This window comes from Callorhinus ursinus, unplaced genomic scaffold, assembly GCF_003265705.2.
Source record: "Callorhinus ursinus isolate GAN/ISIS: 27379988/994484 unplaced genomic scaffold, GSC_fseal_2.0 scaffold12, whole genome shotgun sequence".
Classification (NCBI taxonomy): Eukaryota; Metazoa; Chordata; class Mammalia; order Carnivora; family Otariidae; genus Callorhinus; species Callorhinus ursinus.
In genome coordinates this window covers 81,159,929-81,180,276 of record NW_027397074.1, presented here as the reverse complement: position 1 = coordinate 81,180,276, position 20,348 = coordinate 81,159,929, and positions in this window count along the sequence as shown.

The window sequence follows — 20,348 nt, the reverse complement described above, 5'->3', positions numbered from 1 at the left end:
TAATAGCACCTGTCCCACAGGGTTACTGCAAGTGCAGAGTGAGTTAATATATAAAAGTTCCTAAGGCAAGGCCTGATATGTACGTGTTATCTAATAATACTCTTCACTGTCATTATTTTTATCCAAGGCACCCAAGCAGTTTTAGATGGATCCCAAAACTCAGAAGAAAAAATGTGAACCACTAATCCCCCACTTTGGGGATCATCATCACATGGGACAGTGTTCTTCAACCACTACTATGCATCAGAATCTTTATTCAGGAGCATTAGAAAATGTCCTTGTCTAGTATTTTCCCCCTCAATATTATCACAGGACCCTCCCCTGGAGATTCAGATGTACAGCCAACAGGGAACACAGGTAGGCAGATGTAGATGAAAGCACATGCGAGGTGAGATCTCACCGGAAGAGTAGGCAGACTGACAAGAGGTCTTAATGTTCAAGGTTTCCAGACCAAATTCATCATCTTTCTAACATGACCAGCTCTTTCTCCAGATTCTATAATGTTACTTATCATAATGGGACTATGGACAAATAAGAACCACAATCTGATGGACAAATGCAAAAATGCTAGAATCTACTGTTTTGTACCACCTATTATGAGATGTTGTGGGAAAGCCAGTAACTATTCCCACTGTCAGTCACACTGAGGCAGAATTCAAGCAAGCTTTGAGAACCCTGGGGACTAGAGAAGATTCAAGGCACGATTCTTTTGTTGAGGCTGAACTACCCCTGGACATATGGAAGCAAGCAAAAACTCTAGCAGCACCATCCAGCTGATAATAGCAGTGGTGGTAGAGCCTCTAGCCTGAAAATAGTGCGTTTACATCCTGGGCTCACAGGCACATGGGGAGAGAGATGATGAACAGTTCTTCACATCTGAGAACATGTTGCTCCCTCCTCACATTTGAAAGGACTTGTTTATACCAGCAGCCTCTTTTGACCTGGCCCTCCAGGTGGTCCACAGGAAATGACAGACCCATGCTTCTCGAAGAAGCAGTGCAAAGAAGACCAATAGCATTAGGAATCAGGCCTACTGTGACATGGAGCCACCCCCAGAGCTGAGCATAACAGCAGAGAAAGGAAACTTCCTCTCTCTTTCCCAACCCCTTATACATATACGTGAAATCACAGGCTATCTGTGGTGGCACCTTCTTTGGAAGGCAGAGCTCTTCCTGCTGTGTTACAGAAAGCGCACCATACCTCCGGACCAAGTATTATCAACAGAAACACCTAATAGAAAGTCATTAATTCACAAAGACCACTGTTCTTTAGGAAGCTTTATATAACTCTGCCCTGATCAAGGCACAAGTAGGCCGAACTAGTTATAAATATGTCTAAATCTAAAGCCAGGATTTTTCCCTCTATGTTATAGGGTATATTGGGAAACAATAAATACAATAGTCCAGTTTGGCTAATTATAGAACAAAAACAGGAAATAAACTCAAAATAATGCTGGAGAAATGGTTTGGAAGATTATGTTATGCCCTGAGTCTCAAGGAAAAGAATTAAAACTAAATTCAGTGCAGTGGAGAGACTGGTATTGTACAGCATCAGTGCTTTCTGAACAACTCATTCTCTCCATTCCACAAATATTTCAAAAGCCCCTACAATGTACCAGACCCTGGGATACAACAGTTAAAACAAAAAAGTGACAAAGCAGTTGTCATCATGGGGCTTAAAATTGAGTTGAGGGAAGCAGAAAATAAACCAAGTTAAAGGCATACATCTGGGGTTGACAAATGCTATGAAGTAACACACAGTAGAATAAAGAGCAATGAAGATGGTGGTGGAGGGGGATGTTCTGTTTTATGTGGCACTATTTTATCCAGATGACTTTTCTGGGAAGGGGATATTGGAACCAGACCCGAGGCAGTAAGGGAGTGAGCTCTGTGGACGTTTGAGGAGAAACCGAGAAGGATAAAAGTGCAAAGTCCCCAAGAACAGAAAGAAGGTAGCCAAACCTTTGTTGACCTAAATTTGGATATTCTTATATAGAGAGCGACATTGTTTATACAAGATGTGTTTTGTGTTTTGTTCTGTTTTTGATAGATACCATTTTTCACAACATGGGGTCTTTGGGAAGAAGAAGAAGAAGAAGAAGAAGGAAAAAAAAAAAAAGATCCTCTCCAACCTCTTTGTCCTCTAGAAAGATTAGAGCCAAAATAACTGTTTAACAAATCTACCACCACCACTGCTGTCTCCTAAGCCCTACTATCATTTTTTAGTAGACCAATTTTCTCTTTTATTGTCTGTCGACTGAGGATATACGGGAGCAGCCCTTTATTGTTATATGAAACATTCCCTGCAATTTGGGAAGGCTGAGTTTTCTTTTTGTACTTCTAATTATGAAAGGGAACCTGGACACAGCATGATTGAAGATATCAAACAGCTGTGATGAACACTTCTCTGATACTTCTGATTCATTAAAAAGTGTATTTTGCTCCTTTCTGAGTAATGGCTTCTGAGAATTTCTGTAACACAATGATGTTAGGACCAGCTTGATAGTTTCATGAGTGCAAAACTTCATTTTCTCAGCATTTTGAATAGAAGCATGAAGTTACATGACTTTCTGGATGTTTTAAAGGACAAAAAAAACCCTCAGAGAAAAATTGCTTCTTAGTTACAGCTTCTGTGAAGCTAGCAAGAGTTTCAAGTTTACTGGTGTCTTTTCAAATTGGGAATATTTGAAATTTGATATCCCACCCCCCCCCCGGCAGTCACGTCACTGTAGGTCTTACCCTCTTTACTCTCTTGACATTCCCTCTATTCAATGTAACTTTGGTCCAACGGTAACTCTTCATAATTTACAACTCTTCTAAAAATGAAGGGCAAAGGAAATCTAGCAGCAAATACTGTCAAACAGAGCACTCCTTCTTGCCTCTGATGAAGTAAGTTTCTGGAAGATATAAAAATGGCCTTATCAAAGAGGAAAAGTATGGTCTTGAATTTGGCCTTGACCTAATTATTGAACTTGAACCAAGTCCAGCTTCAAACCATGACAGCGTTGGTAAGATAAGGCAGTATTATATGACATGATCCGCAAGACACCAGGAGCTTCCCTGCTTAAAATGCAAACCTTTTCATAGATGCTCCGTTAGTAATCCATTCCTTTGGGGTACATGTTACTTTATCGCCACAATTACCTGCAAGTCCCATTTATGGAAGGGTACACATGCGAAATATGGATTGCTTTCACTCGAGTCTATGCAGCACTTCTCTTGGATACTTGAGTAATAGGACATGGGAACATAAAGGAAATTGCAGACAACGATACTTAATGTGGAAGAAAATGCGGGTCAAACCACACTAAATCCATTTCTTCAGTGTTTATCCTAGAGGCAGCCCTGTGAGAGAGCAAATGGTTAAAATTCTGGCCTTTCTACAGCCTCAGTGTTACCACAGGGGATGGGAGGAGGGAATCAAGCACGTAGTGAGTCAGCTTCTCCTTTAGAAATATGGACACAGGGCCAATATGCCCAGCCATTTTCATCAAATTAAATCTGAACGGAACACCCACTTGGATGGTTTCAGTCTATAGTAATTTTAAAGGCACGCTTTATGTCTTCTCTGACACAGAAGAGCACTGCAATAAAAAGGTGACAATTTGCCACTTGCAGGCAAGTGAAAAGCAAAAAATTACTCCAACCTGGCAGAATAGGTTTTTTGAAAATAATATTAGGATAGCTGCCTTAAAGAAGACAACAATCTGAGGGGCTAAATCCCAAAGAATAAAAGATAGACTGTACAATGTGAGGGTTGTAAAATAATTGCCCATAAAAGTCTCCATAGCATAAACTTTTTTTGCTTTGTTTTCTTTGCTCACACCATGTGTCAGCAAAAGACAGATGATCATCGTCATTATTTTGTTGCCTTCTTCATTATCTAAATGCTTTATAGACATTGATTAGTTAACTGTACCATCCCTGCCAGAAAGGTCAGTATGATTAACCTGAAGGCAGAGCTGGAGTGCCCCAAGGTTAAGTGATTCATCCTTCCCTCCAAGGAGATCAGTGGAGGACAAGGTCTCAACTCTAGAGTCCCTCTGTCTGAAGCTGCTCCTATCCTGGCTAACATATGTAACATGAAAATGCTGCTTCTTCCCTAGCAGAACTGATGCCAGAAAAGACTGGAGACTGAACACACTCACTGGTAAAGAATGAAATGTTATCCCAGTGAGATTCTCTATTCAATTAGAGGAGGTACATGTGGGTTAACTTTCCAATCTGCATCCAGTGGAGAAGTTTCCAGTTAGAGTTCTTACGTCTTCATGCAACAATCTGTTCCTTCTTTAAGTATTTACTGAGACCCCATCATGCCTGCAGAGGAATGTTCTAGGCTCCAGGGATACTGAAGTGAATTTGAGATCCAAGATCCTACTCTCATGTGGCTTACTTCCTAGTGGGTTGAGGCTAACAATAAATAAACATTAAAGAAACAAGAACCATAACAAACAGTGTAAGAACGGGGAGAGAGTTAACACAGGATGATGTGTAACTGAGCCTGGGTGATTTTGCAATGAGGGACTCAGGGAAGAAGGTGGCCCTGACAGTAAATGACAGGAAGGAGCTTGGGAAAAGGAAACCAAAGAACATTCTGGGAAGAAATGAAAGCCAAAGGAAAAGCTTTAAAGTGGAAATGAGCTTGGTAAGGCCCAGGACTCAAGTGTAATTCCCTGTGTCTGTGAGATGGTGAACAACTGAGCAAGTAGAATAATTTCAGTTTAGAAAAATTGGAAGGCCAGAATTGAGATGTCAAAGAAAGGAGTTCTTTAAGTGTTGATGTGACAAAATTTTATTCCTATTTGTAAAACATAACTTTGGCTGTTATTTTGGGGGGAAAGAGTAGAAGGAGGGAAACCAGTTAGCAGGCTGCTAGATGGCTCTGGGAAGATGCAGGGATGACCCGAACTAGGAAGGCAGCAGTGAGCATGGAGATAATTGGATGGACTTTTTTCAATCTGGATGGTAAAAGTTGTGAGGATTTGCTAATAAATTTGAGAAATACAGGCAGTGTGGAATCAAAGACAACTCCTGTATCTTCAGGTAGAAAAAATGAAAAAAAAAAAACTGTTAGTAAATGTTGAAAGCTAAGGTTTGCCAAAAGGCATCTCAACTTGGAAAATACAAAACACCAGAAAAAGAAAGCACCAGGCACATCCCACATAGTCTGGGAGGTCAGGAAAGGTCTCTTGAGGAAGGGACTTTTATAAACTAAGGTCTGAAAGACTTAGCCAGAAAAATGCTGTGACCATCACTGCGATATAAAGTCAAAATTCATATATCATACACAACAATTTATGGACTATAGCCATTATGTCTCCTTCTTCAAGTTCTGGAGACAGAGCAACTGGTCACTTGGTTGACTGGCCCTCGGGCAGGTGTCTAGTCCTGGCCCGTTCAGTTGTAGCTCAGGAAATCGGAGTGTGTCACAGGGACTGCAGTTTCCAAGGACTAAGGGAGAGATGGTTGCGCTTAAGGAGAAGTTGGATATGACAGCAAATTGACTTATGTGTCTAATATAATCCTCCATTCACCTTTGCATTCACAGAGCTTACCAGAGTGCCAGGCATATAGGAAACACTCAGTGTCAAGTGATTAAATGAATAAAGCAATTAAAGAGACAGGAGGCAATTTGGGGCTTTTCTTAAGTAGTAAGGAAATCTATTTCCCAGATCAATCACAACCATCTTCCAAAGGTACTACTGCCCCCACTCCCATAACCTTTTGAAACCGTGTCTCACTAACAGACATGTTAACAATATGAGGAGAGAAACAGTTATTATTGACACCTGAAGTTTCTCACATCTCACTCCTGTGCTTCTCAAGCTTTACAGAATGTAAGAATCACCTTGGCCAAATTCCTAGCTCGCTCTCTTTTTAGTACAGCCAGAGTGGAACCCAAGAATATGAATCTTAATACGATCCAGCAATTGCGCTTCTGGTTGCCTATCCAAAAGGAGTGAAAGCAGGATCTTGAATAGATATTTGTACACTTGGGTTCACAGCAGCAATTAGTCACAATAGTCAAATGTGGAAGAAACTCAAATTTCCATCCATAAATTAATGGATAAATAAAATGGGGTATGCACATGCAAGGGGATATTACTCAGCCTTAAAAAGAAGGGAAATGTTGGGGCACCTGGGTGGCTCAGTCATTAAGTGTCTGCCTTCGGCTCAGGTCATGATCTCAGGGTCCTGGGATGGATGAAGCGTCGCATCTGGCCTCCCTGCTCGGCGGGAAGCCTGCTTCTCCCTCTCCCACTCCCCCAGCTTGTGTTCCCTCTCTTGCTGTCTCTCTCTCTGTCAAATAAATAAAATCTTTAAAAAAAAAAAAAAAAAGAAGGGAAATGTTGACATACATACTACATGGGTGAACCTTGAGGGCATTTATGCTAAGAGAAGCCAGTCACAAAATGACAAACATTGTATTATTCCACTGATTTGTGGTATCTAGAGCAGTCAGACTCATAGAGATGGAAAAGAGAATGGTGGTTGCTGGGGAGGGAGAAGGGGAAGTTGTTGGTTAATGGGTATAGAGGTTCGTTTCACAAGTTGAGAAAGTTCTGTAGGTTGCACAACACCGTATGTATCTGTAACACTACTGAACATCATGCCTAAAAATGGTTAAGATGGCAAAATTTATGTCATGTGTATTTTACCACAGTTTAAAATTTAAAAAAAAAGAACATGAATTTTGGCATGCCTGGGTGGCTCAGTCAGTGGAGTATCCCACTATTGGTTTCAGCTCAGGTCAGGATCTCAGGGTTGTAGGCTCGAGCCCCAAGTCAGGCTCCATGCTCAGTGAGGAGTCTCCTTGAGATTCTCTCTCTTCGTCTCCCTCTGCCCCTCCCCCCACTCGCATGCCCTCCCTCTCTCTCTCTCTAAAGTAAATAAGTAAATTAAAAAAAAAAAAGAATATGAATTTTAACAATGATCCCAAGTGATTAAGATGCAAGTGAGGACATTTATTTTAAGAAACACCACCCTATAGTGGGTCCTTTCCCACATCTGGTCTATTGCACATCAAAATGGTCTCACGGATTCTCTCAGCCCTCATTACCATTGCCACTGACTTAATTTAGACTTATCACCTATTTATTGGACTCCAACAACCATATACCTGTTTTTTCTAGCTCTGATCTCTCCCTATCCTGATCCATTCCTGTTCTTTAATCCATATAATTTTCCCCAAATGATTATTTCTGTTTAATACAGATGGATTATGATTGGATAGAAAAGTGGAATGGAATGAAAGAAAACAAAACAAAAAAGGTGTGGAAAATGGTCAAATGACTACATAAAAGTTGCAAAGCCTAGTATGTTTATATTTGAATTATAGACTTGAATTCTATCTTTTCTATGGTTTTACCTCCTGGAATTTGAAGATTTTGCTTAATATGATCTGTGAAAGAATCCTATTTGTGTTCTTCTCTTATATACTAAAATATAAACACTGCCCCCCACAAACGTGGTCCTAGGTAGTTTCAACATAACATCTTTGTCTTGAGCATTTTCACCACATAACTAACTGGCCAGAAGACAATTTTTCCATAAAAGATAAAACAATGAAAAATAAAATATGGGCACCAAAAAGGACATAATGAAACATGAAAAAATTAATTCCCAATTTCTTCCTTCTTTAAGAGAGGTATCAGTTTCCCAAATATTAGGATTCATATTTGTAACTGAGCTTTGTAGTGTGTTGTGAAAGCCTTCTACACTGTTGTCCATTCTTGGCATATTGGCATGTGTCCACTGAGAGGTGCTCCTAAATTCCATGGGGAATGTGGAAGAAATGCTAACACTGTAATGCATGTGTAACTGAGTTTGTTCATTGTAACTGATATGTTACCACTTTCTGGTATAGTCTACTATGCAATCTGGCTTTACTTCACATTTGCAGTAAGTTTCATCACCACATTTCCTACCAAGTCGATCTACATATTTGTTATCATCTGCTATTTTAAGATCACCACGTCTACTCATCACTATGTGGACTATCACGAGGGCTAGCTAAGTTTTTACATAATATAAAAATGGGAAATTTGTCAATGAAGACATGAAACCAAACTGTGAACCAGTTATTTTGTCTTTTATGGCAAAATTGCCTTACAGCCAACTAGTTATGCCATGAAAATATTTGCAGCAAAAATGCTTGCAGCAAAGATGTCTACATCTTTGAAAATACCAGGCATACACAAACACACCTCATGTCCTCCATTCACCTACCTCCCCATGTCTTCTAGAGACCCTGTTTCACCGGACCTGGTATCTCTGAAAGGGAATCCAAAAATGAGATGACTCAGGAAGACTGGTTTCAAACCAGTCTTTTCCACAAACAAGCTGTATAAATGCAAGACATTTTCTTAGCTTCTCTGAGATCCACTGTTTCCATCTCTAACAGTCAGAGTACTAACTCAGATTAGCTTTCAAACATTTTGATGACCACCCCCTGTAAAAAAGAGGTTTTACCTGGCAAAGAAGTTTCACAAAATTTCACAAAGCATTTCACAAAATGCTACCACTTACTCTTATTGCATGTGGTGGATGCTGATATTTTATCTCCCAATCTGTCCTGTTACATCCTGTATTATTTCTTTTTTGGATAGAAAAGAGAATATTTTGTTTTTTTTATTATGTTCAGTTAGCCACTGTACAGTACATCATTAGTTTTTGATGTAGTGTTCAGTGATTCATTAGTTACATATAACACCCCCAGTCCACATCACAACACTTGCCCTCCTTAATACCCATCACCCTGTTACCTGCTCCCCCCATTCCCCTCTCCTCTGAGACCCTCAGTTCATTTCCCAGGGTCCATAGTCTCTCATGGTTCATCTTCCTCTCTGACATCTGTATTATTTCTTTCAAAAAAAAAAAAAAAAGGCTGGTTGCAACCCTAAATTGATTTCCCAACACTCTACCAGATCAGATCCCCAATTCAACACCAATGTGAACGGTCTTTATGGTTTTCCCAGTTCTAATGCTCTATGATAATAAATAAATATGGAGTTTCTTTTGCATATTTATGTGTTTTTGCATATTTGTGTGTTTTCCCTATTTGTATATTGTCAATTGTACAGATAAATTCTTGGGAGAGAAATAGGTTTCCCAAAATTCTCTGACAACTCTAATAAAACAGCATAGATTCCTATTGCAAATTCATAAATTAATAATTCATACATTAAAATAGTTTATTTAGTAAGAACATAAACCAATAGAAAAGAAACTGGATTCCTTTCCTCATTTTCTGAGCCAAGCACAGATTATATCTCAACTATTCTTACCATGATTAAGGAGGAAGCACTACAGTTAAAGGGATATCTTTTCATATCTTGGTTTAATCACTGGCTCTCAACCCTGACTTTACTTTAAAATCACCTGGAGAAGTAAAACAATTTCCTGACCTTGTTCTAGAATTACTAATTCGGAATGTAAAGGGAGGTACTGATTACCAGTATTTTTAATCTCTCCAAGTCAGGGCTGAGAACAATTAGACTAGTTGATACAACATAAAGTCACCATCCTCTGAGTATCCACTCAAGTCTAATGACAGAAACTAATCAGGGTGATGGCACACACTGTTGATTTAACATTCCCTTTGAATTCTATGACCCATATTCTTCACTGCTGTGGACTCAGCGTGCTGCCCCCTCAACAAAATTCGTATGTTAAAAGTCCTAACCTTCAAGGTGATGATGGTATTTGGAGGCCTCTAGTGGGTAACTGGGTTTAGATGAAGCCATGAGGTAGGGGCCCCATCATGGAATTAGAGAAGGAGACCAGACCTTGAGAAGGTGGCTAGCTGCAAGCCAGGATGACAGTTCTCACCACACTGCGACCATGCTGGAAGCCTGCTCTCAGTCCTTCAGCCTCCAGAAGCATGAAGATTAAATTTCTATTGCTTAAGCCACCCAGTCTATGGCCTGAGCTAAGACACTCCCTTAAACTTCACATTGATCTTCTTCTCCGTCGTCATCTTCATAATCCATAGCCGAGAACCAGTATCTCCTGCAGTTTAAGCAAGAATGTCTTTAAGTCCCAAATCTCCTTTGTTGGCACTGCTAAAGTGCCTTACGCTTCCTGAGGGTAAATGTCACAAGAGGTGGGTAACGCCATCAACGTATGACCCTTTTCAGTCAGTTACACAACTCACTCTGTGGGGTAGAGTTGTCCATAGCTGCAGATGTGTCATTTTGAAGGACTGATAGCTGTGAGTGAGGAATAGGAGTAACAAGCATCCCATCACACAGGTGAGTATCCTGGAAGGTGGGCTGAAGCGACTCAGGCACTCGGGAATACGAACAAGCAGAAACAGTGACAGGCCAAAGGGTGGAAGAAGCTGTGATTTGGCTTTTAATCTAACAAAGCCTAACTTCTGGGTAAATCACACAGTAAAAAAAAAAAAAAAAAATCCACTGAAGAGAGAACATGGAGATCAGAGAAAAACATACCAAAAACTAGTTCAATGCAAAAATTTAACAAATATTTAGTTTGAAGGGTTATGGTGCTTTTGGCTTTTGCTCTGTAGGCTTGATTTTATCATGGTGATTCGTTTTTCTCAATAATCAAATTAATTGAATTTTGAGACATAATAAGAGGGTTGTTTTAAACTCATGAATCCTCATTTCAGATGAAAGCTCCTAGCTTTTATATGCTTCCTTACTGCCACCTGGTGTATGTTAATATATTGCAAAGGAAAGGCAACATGGTACAACCGGCTTATCAGTGTGAGATCAAAGCTGTTGACTAATCAGTTTAATTCATGAATACCTTTGATGTAGTTCAATGAGTTAAAAATATAATAGAGGAGCATCTCCCTTCACTAATATGGCTTTCTCTGGCCTTCAGAGACTCCTATAAGAGCTTCCTTTTGTTTTGAGATTATGACTTTTATAGTAATGTTAAAATATATTTTAATAAAGTATCAGTGCAAAGAGGTGGTGGTGTTCTTATTTTATCACCATATTTTGATTACTGTACTTGGCAAAAAGAAAAAGAAATTGGGACAGGCAATCAGTCTTTCTGAAGAAGGCTGAGAGGTGTTCAGACCCTCGGGCACACGCTCTTGCTTTCTCCTCTCCCCATGCTGTGGACAGGACTTCACTCATGCTGAGTTGGCTCAAAATCTAGAAAACAGTACATTTGATGTAGGTATCTCCTCAGTGGAAGTTCATACATGATTTGTGTAACTGCCTCTTGAATGGTGACAAAAATTCCACAAGAGTTTATGGCGAAGCAAGAATTCAGCTTCTTCCTCAATTCTGACTGGTTTCTGCTAGTTTGCAAGTACCAGTAGATACTCCATAGAGATGGATATGGATGTTCTAGAGAGAAACAAGGGGTAAGGGAAAAGCTGCACTGACTCATGGCACATCTACTCCTGCTCTGTGTAGCTGCATCACATCCATTCATTTCTATGCCACTGGACAAATATATTGGATCCTACAGCACATGCGTGGATGGGTGTGTGTGTGTGTGTGTGTGTGTGTGTGCGCGCGCGCACGTGCACACGCCCATATTCTCTTCCTATCAATCCAACACCGAAGTGATAGCCCCATCTTCCTGCCCCACATACAAATTCCCAGTTTTGTTGTTGAAATTTTGCTGGACTATAAAATCCACAAACCTAGGAACCATCGCTGCAGTTAATGAAAATAACAGAATGTGAAAGGAATGAGCTATTTCAAAGCCTTATTCCCTTTGGTCACGTACCAATACGAGCACAGCTGTTAATTATCAAGTGTAGAAAACAGGCCAGCAGATACTGGTGAGAGACTAGGTTGGAGAAAGGGGTGGCTGGTGGCGGGGGGCGGCGGGGGAGGGCTGGCTCGTGAGAAACGGCAGAATATACATTATTGGAATTTGGGAAGAGAGGCTGAAATGGGAAGCCAAGGCTAAGACTGATTCACACGTTTGTTTAGAGACAGGCCTGTACTTGGCCTTTTATTGCACAATGATCTGTGAGCATTGGTTTATGGACATGTCCTCAACAAGAGACAAATTTTGGAAAAAGAAATGTCAGGTAGCAGAGGCAGGGGTAACCGAACACGGCTCCCACTCCTTTCTTACCTCGTAGGTTTTATATAATTGTGACATCAATTGCTATGGGGTTTTTTTTTCTCTTCTTCACACTTTTTTTTTTTTAATTTTTTAAAGGATTTTATTTATTCATTTGAGACACAGAGATACAGAGAGAGAGAAGAGAAAGCATGAGCAGGGAGAGAGGCAGAGGGAGAGGGAGAAGCAGGCTCCTTGCTGAGCCAGGAGCCCGATGTGGGGCTCGATCCCAGGACCCTGGGATCATGACCTGAGCCGAAGGCAGACGCTCAACCATCTGAGCCACCCAGGCGCCCCTCTTCTTCACACTTCTCTTCAATCAATATCATAGTCAAGGTTTATGAACAAATGAAAAAAGCATTTTATTAAAATCTTTAAAAATTTGCCTAGCCATTAAAATATATATTCAAGTTCTTAATTCTGTTCATTTAGACATTTAATATTTCTTAAAGCAGTGCCTGACGATTCAAGAGATACTTATCCTTTTCAAATATCGCAAGTGTCTATTGTTGGCAGAATTCTGACAGCTTCCAAAGCCTTAGCAAAGCTCACCAACTTGGTTTAATTCAGGAAAAGCCTCATTAACTTAACTAGATCAGAGAGTCTCTCTGCCAAAAATTAACCTATTTAGCACAGAAATAGTTCCTCTTTACCTGTGTCATCTCTCCCAGATCACGGCAGTCAGAATGTCACTTTCTTTTTTCTCCATCCACAAAGACTGAGATTCCTGCAGCTCATAGAATGATCTGGCATTTTATAATATTGGGATCATTTAAAGGGCCATGTACATGTTTTCTCAATTATAATCTATGCTGTCCCAAATATAAATTTTCACTCTCGTGGATTTTATAGAAATTATCTTCAAAAAGCCCATTTTTTGACTAATGCTAAAGTTCTACCACAGATATTTATTTCAGATCTTTCCTTTAAAATGAACAGTTACTGCTCTTTGAATAAAACAGAGGGAAGTTGCTGAAAGGGTGTTTTTGGTCGTGTTTTTTTTTTTTTTTTTTTTTCTGATTCACACAATAATTGGAAAGAGAAAAGTAGCATGCATGAAAAGCAGTAATAGTACTTTCTTATTCTGTAATCATTCAAGAGTGGGGAATTGTATAATATTTGAGTCTATTAATACTTACAAAGGCAATATATCAAATTTGAATATTTTTGTTCACTTTCCTCGAATTGGGTTCTCATTGCTTTTTTAGCAGCACTGGCTTAAAAAGCTTAAGTTATATTTATAAAATGAGCAGTTAAGTGTCTTATTGATGAGAAAAATTTAAGTTGAAATGTAGACATATTACTAAGAATCAGAATGATTGAGCTAGAAGGCAATTTAGGGAAAATATAATGGAATGCTCACTCTGACTCCTCGTTTTATTGTTTCACAGATGAGAAGACTGAGTCCCAATGAATTGCTTAATTCTATAGAGCTAATCTGTGGGGGGAAGAATTTACTTCATTTTTTAAAGGAAGCCAGTAATGCATATTGCCTTAGATTAGGTCCTATAAAAGCATAGTTTATTTTCAAACGCTATAAAAAAAAAAATGAGAAAACTCAGCATCTTCTAGTGTTTAAGAAATACTGTTTGCTAAGGTCTTATGATTATAATATTCCTTACAGACAAAAGAGGTAATAAATGAAATCATTTACATTATTGAGTTCTTCGTTGGTATTCACAATGGAAGTGAGATCGATATTTTTTACAATATTATTAATTGAATTGGTGGGATTTTTGTGCTGCTGAATAGATTTTTAACAAGTAATTGACACTTGAGATGGATTCATCTTCTTATCTAAACCTAACATAAGCAGAAATACACAGGAGGGTCCACAATCAAAGAGAAAACCCTTCAACCTTGAGCCCCAGAGGCAAATCAAAGCCAGACCAAAGTGCTTACAGTGACCTACCTCTTTTTGAAAAGAGAAATACCCTAAGTCCCAGCTCACACCTTGCAAAAGAAATGTTATATCCATGTCAGTCCTGAACAAACTGCTTCTTTCTGTAGCTTCAGGCTTTATTATCTCCAAGAATGGCCCTTGAGAGCAATCACAGCATTTATTATGTGGCCTTCTTTCTAAAAGTTTCAGATCCCCAACCCTTAACTTCATCATCTAGTATGACTTGGTGTGTGTTTTCCTATAGATGACATAGATTTTGCCAGCTTGTATTAATACAACAGGGTTGAGGTGAATCCTGACTTTTTGTTTTAAAATCTTCCTTTTAAAGGACAGAGAGAGAAATTAAAAGAAAAATCACAGTAAAGTCACTGAAGACTACAATGAATAAGCTCTAGAGATCTACAGTCCAGCACTGTACCTGCAGTCAACACTATCTTGTACACTTAGAAATTTGCTAAAAGGGTAGATCTCATATTACCTGTTCTTACACAATACAATAAAATTCAATAAAAGGTAGGGGAAAGAAACATCCTTTGAATTTGCTCCAACAAGTGAACAGCTGACACCAACAGAAACCCCTTAGTATTTTCCCTTCTTTTACTCCTTCTGACTGGAGTTGCCTCTGGTGTATTGCAAACGGAGCTGCTGCCTAGCCTTCCCTCCAGCTTTTAGGCTTAGAAAAATCTTCGTGTCAAAAGCAGAGAAGGTTCAAGATGCCTGCCTATAAGCAGCTGGGACTGTTTTTTTCCGTGCTCAAATCACAGTTCTGTCAGCTCTGTTTTATGTAGATCTGCCAAGTCCGGCCCACCCTTCATCAAGGAAGGCCACACAGTCACCAGCAGGATCCCATAAGAATGAATGAATGAATGAATGAATGAATGAATGAATGAATAGACTATACCCTTTTTCTAAAGAGAGACCCTTACATAGGTGATTGACCCAAACCAAATGAAAAGCATTTCATTCACCTGGAATGACCTGAGTTTGCTTATCTGACATGGATCAACCAGGAGACTGAGTCACTGTCATGTGTGTGGTCAAATCAGCTTTTATCTGAAGTTATCATCACTTTCAGGGAAAGATAAATCACCCAGAAAAACTCTTGCATAACAGATTTCATTTGGAAAATGTTTAATAGAGTTGAGGATGCCTCTGGAGAACACGTTCCAAAGAATGACCCTACTGACCCTAATGACTTATTTTTCTCTGAAAAGTAAAGGTTTAATTTAATTACACTAGAAATTCAACTGAAATTAAAAACATTTTAAAACTTACTTTCATGTATTTTGAGTTTTCAAGTCTTGATTTCTCAAGTTTGCCTTTAAACTTTTAGCCCACAGTTGTACAGTGTTTAATCCCTTTTCTAATGAGGGAGTAAATTATTTTTTTAAAGATTTTTTATTTATTTGAGAGAGAGAGAATGAGCGGGGGGCGGGGCAGATGGGGAGGGAGAAGCAGACTCCCTGCTGAGCAGGGAGCCCGATGCAGGGCTCAATCCCAGGACCCTGGATCATGACCTGAGCCAAAGGCAGACGCTTAACTGACTGAGCCACCCAGGAGCCCTGAGCAAGTAAAATTAAAAGAAAATTGGAGGTCATAGCATAAAAATTTAAATAAGATAAAACGTTTTTATTTTTCCTTAAAAATTCTTAAATGTATTAGTGTATGGAATCGATTCAAGGCTATTCATTTATTTTCCAAATACTGCCTGAATGCTCAGCTTGGCAGTGTTCTAGGCCCTGAGATTACAGCGGTGACCAAATGGACAGTATTTTTTCCTTCACAAACCACACAGTGGCATGAGAGTGAATATTAAGTTAATAGTAATCAAATAACTAGGTGACCAATACTAAATAATTTAAAATACATGTCTGAGATTACAGAAAAAAGCCCACATTTAGATGAGGTGATAAGGAAGGGTCCCCTAAGCTGATACCATTTATACCAAAACCAAAAGAATGGGCAGATCACCAAAAGACTTAGAGGGAGAACGTTCTAGGCAGAAGGGGCCCCGAGGGGGAAGAGGTTAGGTTTGTCCAGAAACTGAAAGTACAGATTTAATAAAATAGTAATTTTGAGGGAGGATATAAAATAAGGTTCAAGGGTGAAAAGCTTCTATTATATGGAAGGATTTTGCTCTTTATCCTAATCCTATCCAACAGGGAGTCGTTGAAGAGTTTTTACAGAGCAGGAACTCAGTCCAGTCTATATGTTTTTAAACTACTTTGTTTTATCCAGAGCTTCATTATGTCTTCCACATTGTCTTTACGGACCCCTTCCTCCATTTCATATCTTATTTATATATTTATTTTATATCAAATACTTTATGTACATATATTTTACTGTATTCATAAAGTAGATATAGAAATATACATACATGTTTTCTTTTGTTACTGTGTTAGTATAAAGATGAACATAATCAAGGCTAGACTATATTTTGTTTCTTTTTCATGTAATCCTGGCTGTATTCATTTATTCATATATGTTTTATATGACTTCATACATATATATACACACACATTTCATTTATATATATCTCACTGTGTTTGCATAAAGGTGAATACATATAATCCAGGCTAGAGTATGTTTTTTTTTTCCTCTCTCTCTGAAATTAAAACATTTTCCTGGGCCCCTAAAATTATCCTGGACTCTCAGCCCTGTACCTACTCTGCCCCATGCATAAGGCAGGCTGGTCTTATCAGGAGAGAAGAGATTTTAGTCAAGATAAAATAGAAAACTATTATAGGACTACAAGCAAGAGAAGATGGCAGACACAGACAAGAAAAATCCATCAAAATCTTATTAATTTGATTTTAACCTAAAAATAAAACATAAAACATGGACTCGGACACCTTAAAAATACATATCAAGAAACTGAACCAACATTTGCTAAAGAGCGGAACACTCTCATTGTGGCCAGCGTAGATAGTGACCGAGGGCCAAGAAAAGAGGTGAGTGAAGAGGAGTGACCAGCAGAGAGGTGGTAGCCAGGGGTGGGGCGGGGTGAGGTGGGAGGGCAGAAGGACGGAGGTGGAGGAGGGAGACAGATACAGGACAGCAAGCAGACAGGAAGAAGGCGCATCGAATGGGAAATGTATGTGAAATCTCTTAGCTAGGTAAACACGCGGCACAAAAGCACGGGCGTGTAATAACGGGAACCTGAGCACACATTTCCCTGGGAGCCCGGAGCCAATGCATTAAAAATCTTCTAATGATCACCCATAGTCCTTCAGAAGAAATCCACAGAATGTGAGCCATTATCAAAATAGCGCTTTTATTTTTTTTATTATGTTATGTTAATCACCATACAGTACATCATTAGTTTTTGATGTAGTGTTCCATGATTCCTTGTTTGTGTATAACACCCAATGCTCCACGCAGAACGTGCCCTCCTTAATACCCATCACCAGGCTAACCCATCCCCCCACCCCGCTCCCCTCTAGAACCCTCAGTTTGTTTCTCAGAGTCCCTAGTCTCTCATGGTTCGTCTCCCCCTCCGATTTCCCCCCTTCATTCTTCCCTTCCGAAAGGGAGCATGCAACATTTTTGCAGAGAGGTGTTATAGCAGGAGTCCGGCAGGCGTTTGTAACTGGAATCATGCTGCATGCTCACTGGAGAAACTACATGTGGAGGGTCTGCTGTTTCCCTGGTCCTTTCTGTAAGGCCTCTGCAATGTTGTTATGTGAAAAACATTCCAAAATGGTTTATAAGGAAAAGGCCAATGGACTCTCACGGCCACTCCCTCACTTCCTCCCCACGGAGTTTGACAACCTCTGTGCTCCCGTCAGATCACCTTTTTCTGCTCCGCCCCATGTGGAAGGGGACTGACACCCTGTAGGCACGGCGGGAAGCCTGGCCAGCTGCAGTGGGGCCCTTTCGTCCCTCCACAGCGACTGTGGTTACTCCTCTGTCAGCTTAGCCAGGCCCTGAGACCCAGGTAGTCAAGCAACCATTCTCCCGAATGTGGGGGCGGGGGGCAACCCATTAGTTAGAGCGGCACGAATGTGAAAAGCTGAGGTTTCCCTGAGAAAGAAGAAACTCTGCTTCCAGACTGCTGCACCTGTTCCTACCCAAGACATCCCGGCCTGCCAGCCTGCCTTACAACCTTCAGACAAGCCGTCCCCCACATAGCGTGAGCCGAGTCCTTGAAATAAATCTCTTAATATGTATATTCTCCTGGTTCCGGGTCTCCAGAGAACCCTGACCGAGACATATTCTGGTACTGGCAGTGATTCTAGAGGAATAGCATCTTAAGCATGCGTTTTCTGAACTGGTTCTGGGGATTCTGAAACTGGTTCCCTGAGCTAATTAGACTGAAAGGCACTAATGATTCTTTTGCCGGTGTCAAAGGGGGTGCTGATGGTCCATGGCGCAACGTGGGAATTGAGATAGGGAAAATACCATCACTGGATGCCACTAATCAAGTATCTATAAAAGGCGAGGTTCTGGGGAACCATGTATTGATACCTTAGAACATTATTGTCGAACTAATGGGTAAAATAATGAAAGCGGCTCATTGCTCCTAACCGTACTGGAGGAGCTGGGAGGGAAAGGATGAGTTCAGGGCTTCAAACTCCCCACTCCACTGCAGCATAAATGGTCAGCAAGCTTCTGTGTCTGCCCTGAAAGAAATTCTTACCTCCTGGAGCTGAGGGGCTGAGATTTCTGAAAGAAAAACAAAAACAAAAGCCAGAGACTCCTGTCACAAGTGGCTGAAGGATAACACAAGGGGAATTCTCACTCTCTCAGGATGTAGCTGGACAACCTTTTGTGGGAAAGAATAAGCTTGTGACCAGGGGGTCTAATCAACCATCTCAACAGAAGCCAGAATAAAAACAGGCTTATCCAGGAAAGATTGGTGGAGGGTCCTCTTGCCTGAGGGATTACACCCTACTAATTGTACAGAAAGAACTGCTAAGTTTTTTAAGAATTTTGTATCAGCAGAAACACTACCAGCCTGGATTAAAAAGGAGCAAGATTCAGAAGATATGCAGGGAAGGCAGCCATGCTAAAAAAAAAAAACAAAAAAAAAACAGTGGCCAAGGCTGCTGGGAGCCACAGATTGGCAAGGCCCCGGGAAGCCAGGAAGAGGCAAAGAAAGATTCTCCTTGGAACTTTCCCAGGGACCATGCCCCTGCTGACACCTTGATTTCAGACTCCTGGCTTCCAGAACTATGAGAGTACAAATTTAAGTTGTATTAATCCGCCCAGGTTGTGGTCATTTCGTGGAGCCACCCAAGGAAACTAACAAAGCAAACGCAGCCCCCAGTATGTCCTTCATACAAGCCTCCCTGTTGTGAGGGAAAACACTGAGCGGCACAGAGAAATTGCAGCTCTTCTGTTCCTTCTTGGAATTTTTGGAAATTCAGAGAGGATGTGGTTTTAAAAAAAAAAAAGAGTTTTAACCTTTACTTCCCTTTTCTCAACCTTTCCAAGATCCATATAAAGCCTGGTGTATCAAAAATTGATCTATAGAAAGATGGTCTAAAAAGATAGCCGGTATTCCTTCCCTTGCCCCAGATAGTATTACCATTATTAATTATTGCCAAAAACCGCAACAGAGCCAGCAGAAGAAAGGTTGAGGACAGGCTAGTAGGAAGGGCAGGGAGCAACTTTATTAAAAACGCAGGGCTTGGAAATGAGTGTAGAGCTCCAAGGGCAGTTTATCACACGAACTGTTTGGGTTCAAAGAGATCTTAGGTATCAGGTAGTCTAGAGACATAGTATTTATCCAGAGACAAAATGTAGGGCAACTTTTCAGCATGCCTAGAAAGTGAACATATGTAGATCAGGCCTCTGAGGAGGAGAAACCACGGGCACAGATGCACAACACTTATGTCCATGCCCCACGAGCTGGAGGAGAGCCTGGTACTTAAAAAAAAAAAAAAAAAAAGGGCAGCAGCCTGGTTCTCATTCGGTGTGCCGTGTGGCACACTGGTGCGGCTCTCTTCAGGAAGCCCAAACCACATTTTGGTCTTACTGGGTCATCATCATACTGCCTTAGAGATGTCTTTCATACAGCAGACTGAGCTGAGCAGGTCCTGTGCCATGAATTTGAGCTATCTAAAACTACATGTTTCAAAGAAAAGTCTTATGTTTACCAGAATATGATGAACTATAAGAGACCAGAGTAAAAAAAAAACAAAAACAAAAAAACAAAAAACAATACAGTGACAATGTGTTTAAATGGGTCCAAGATAACAGAGTGATAATTGTTAGTATTTTGTAAGGTGTATACTGAAGTACTATTTGTGTTGTAATTAAACCTAACCTTTAAAACTGTTTTTGAAAGACTTTTGATCGCTTGGCATATGCTGCTAAAAATTGCATGATCTCAAAAATGTTGAAAACTCCTGCAATAAGATCTTTCATCATACTTTATAGAT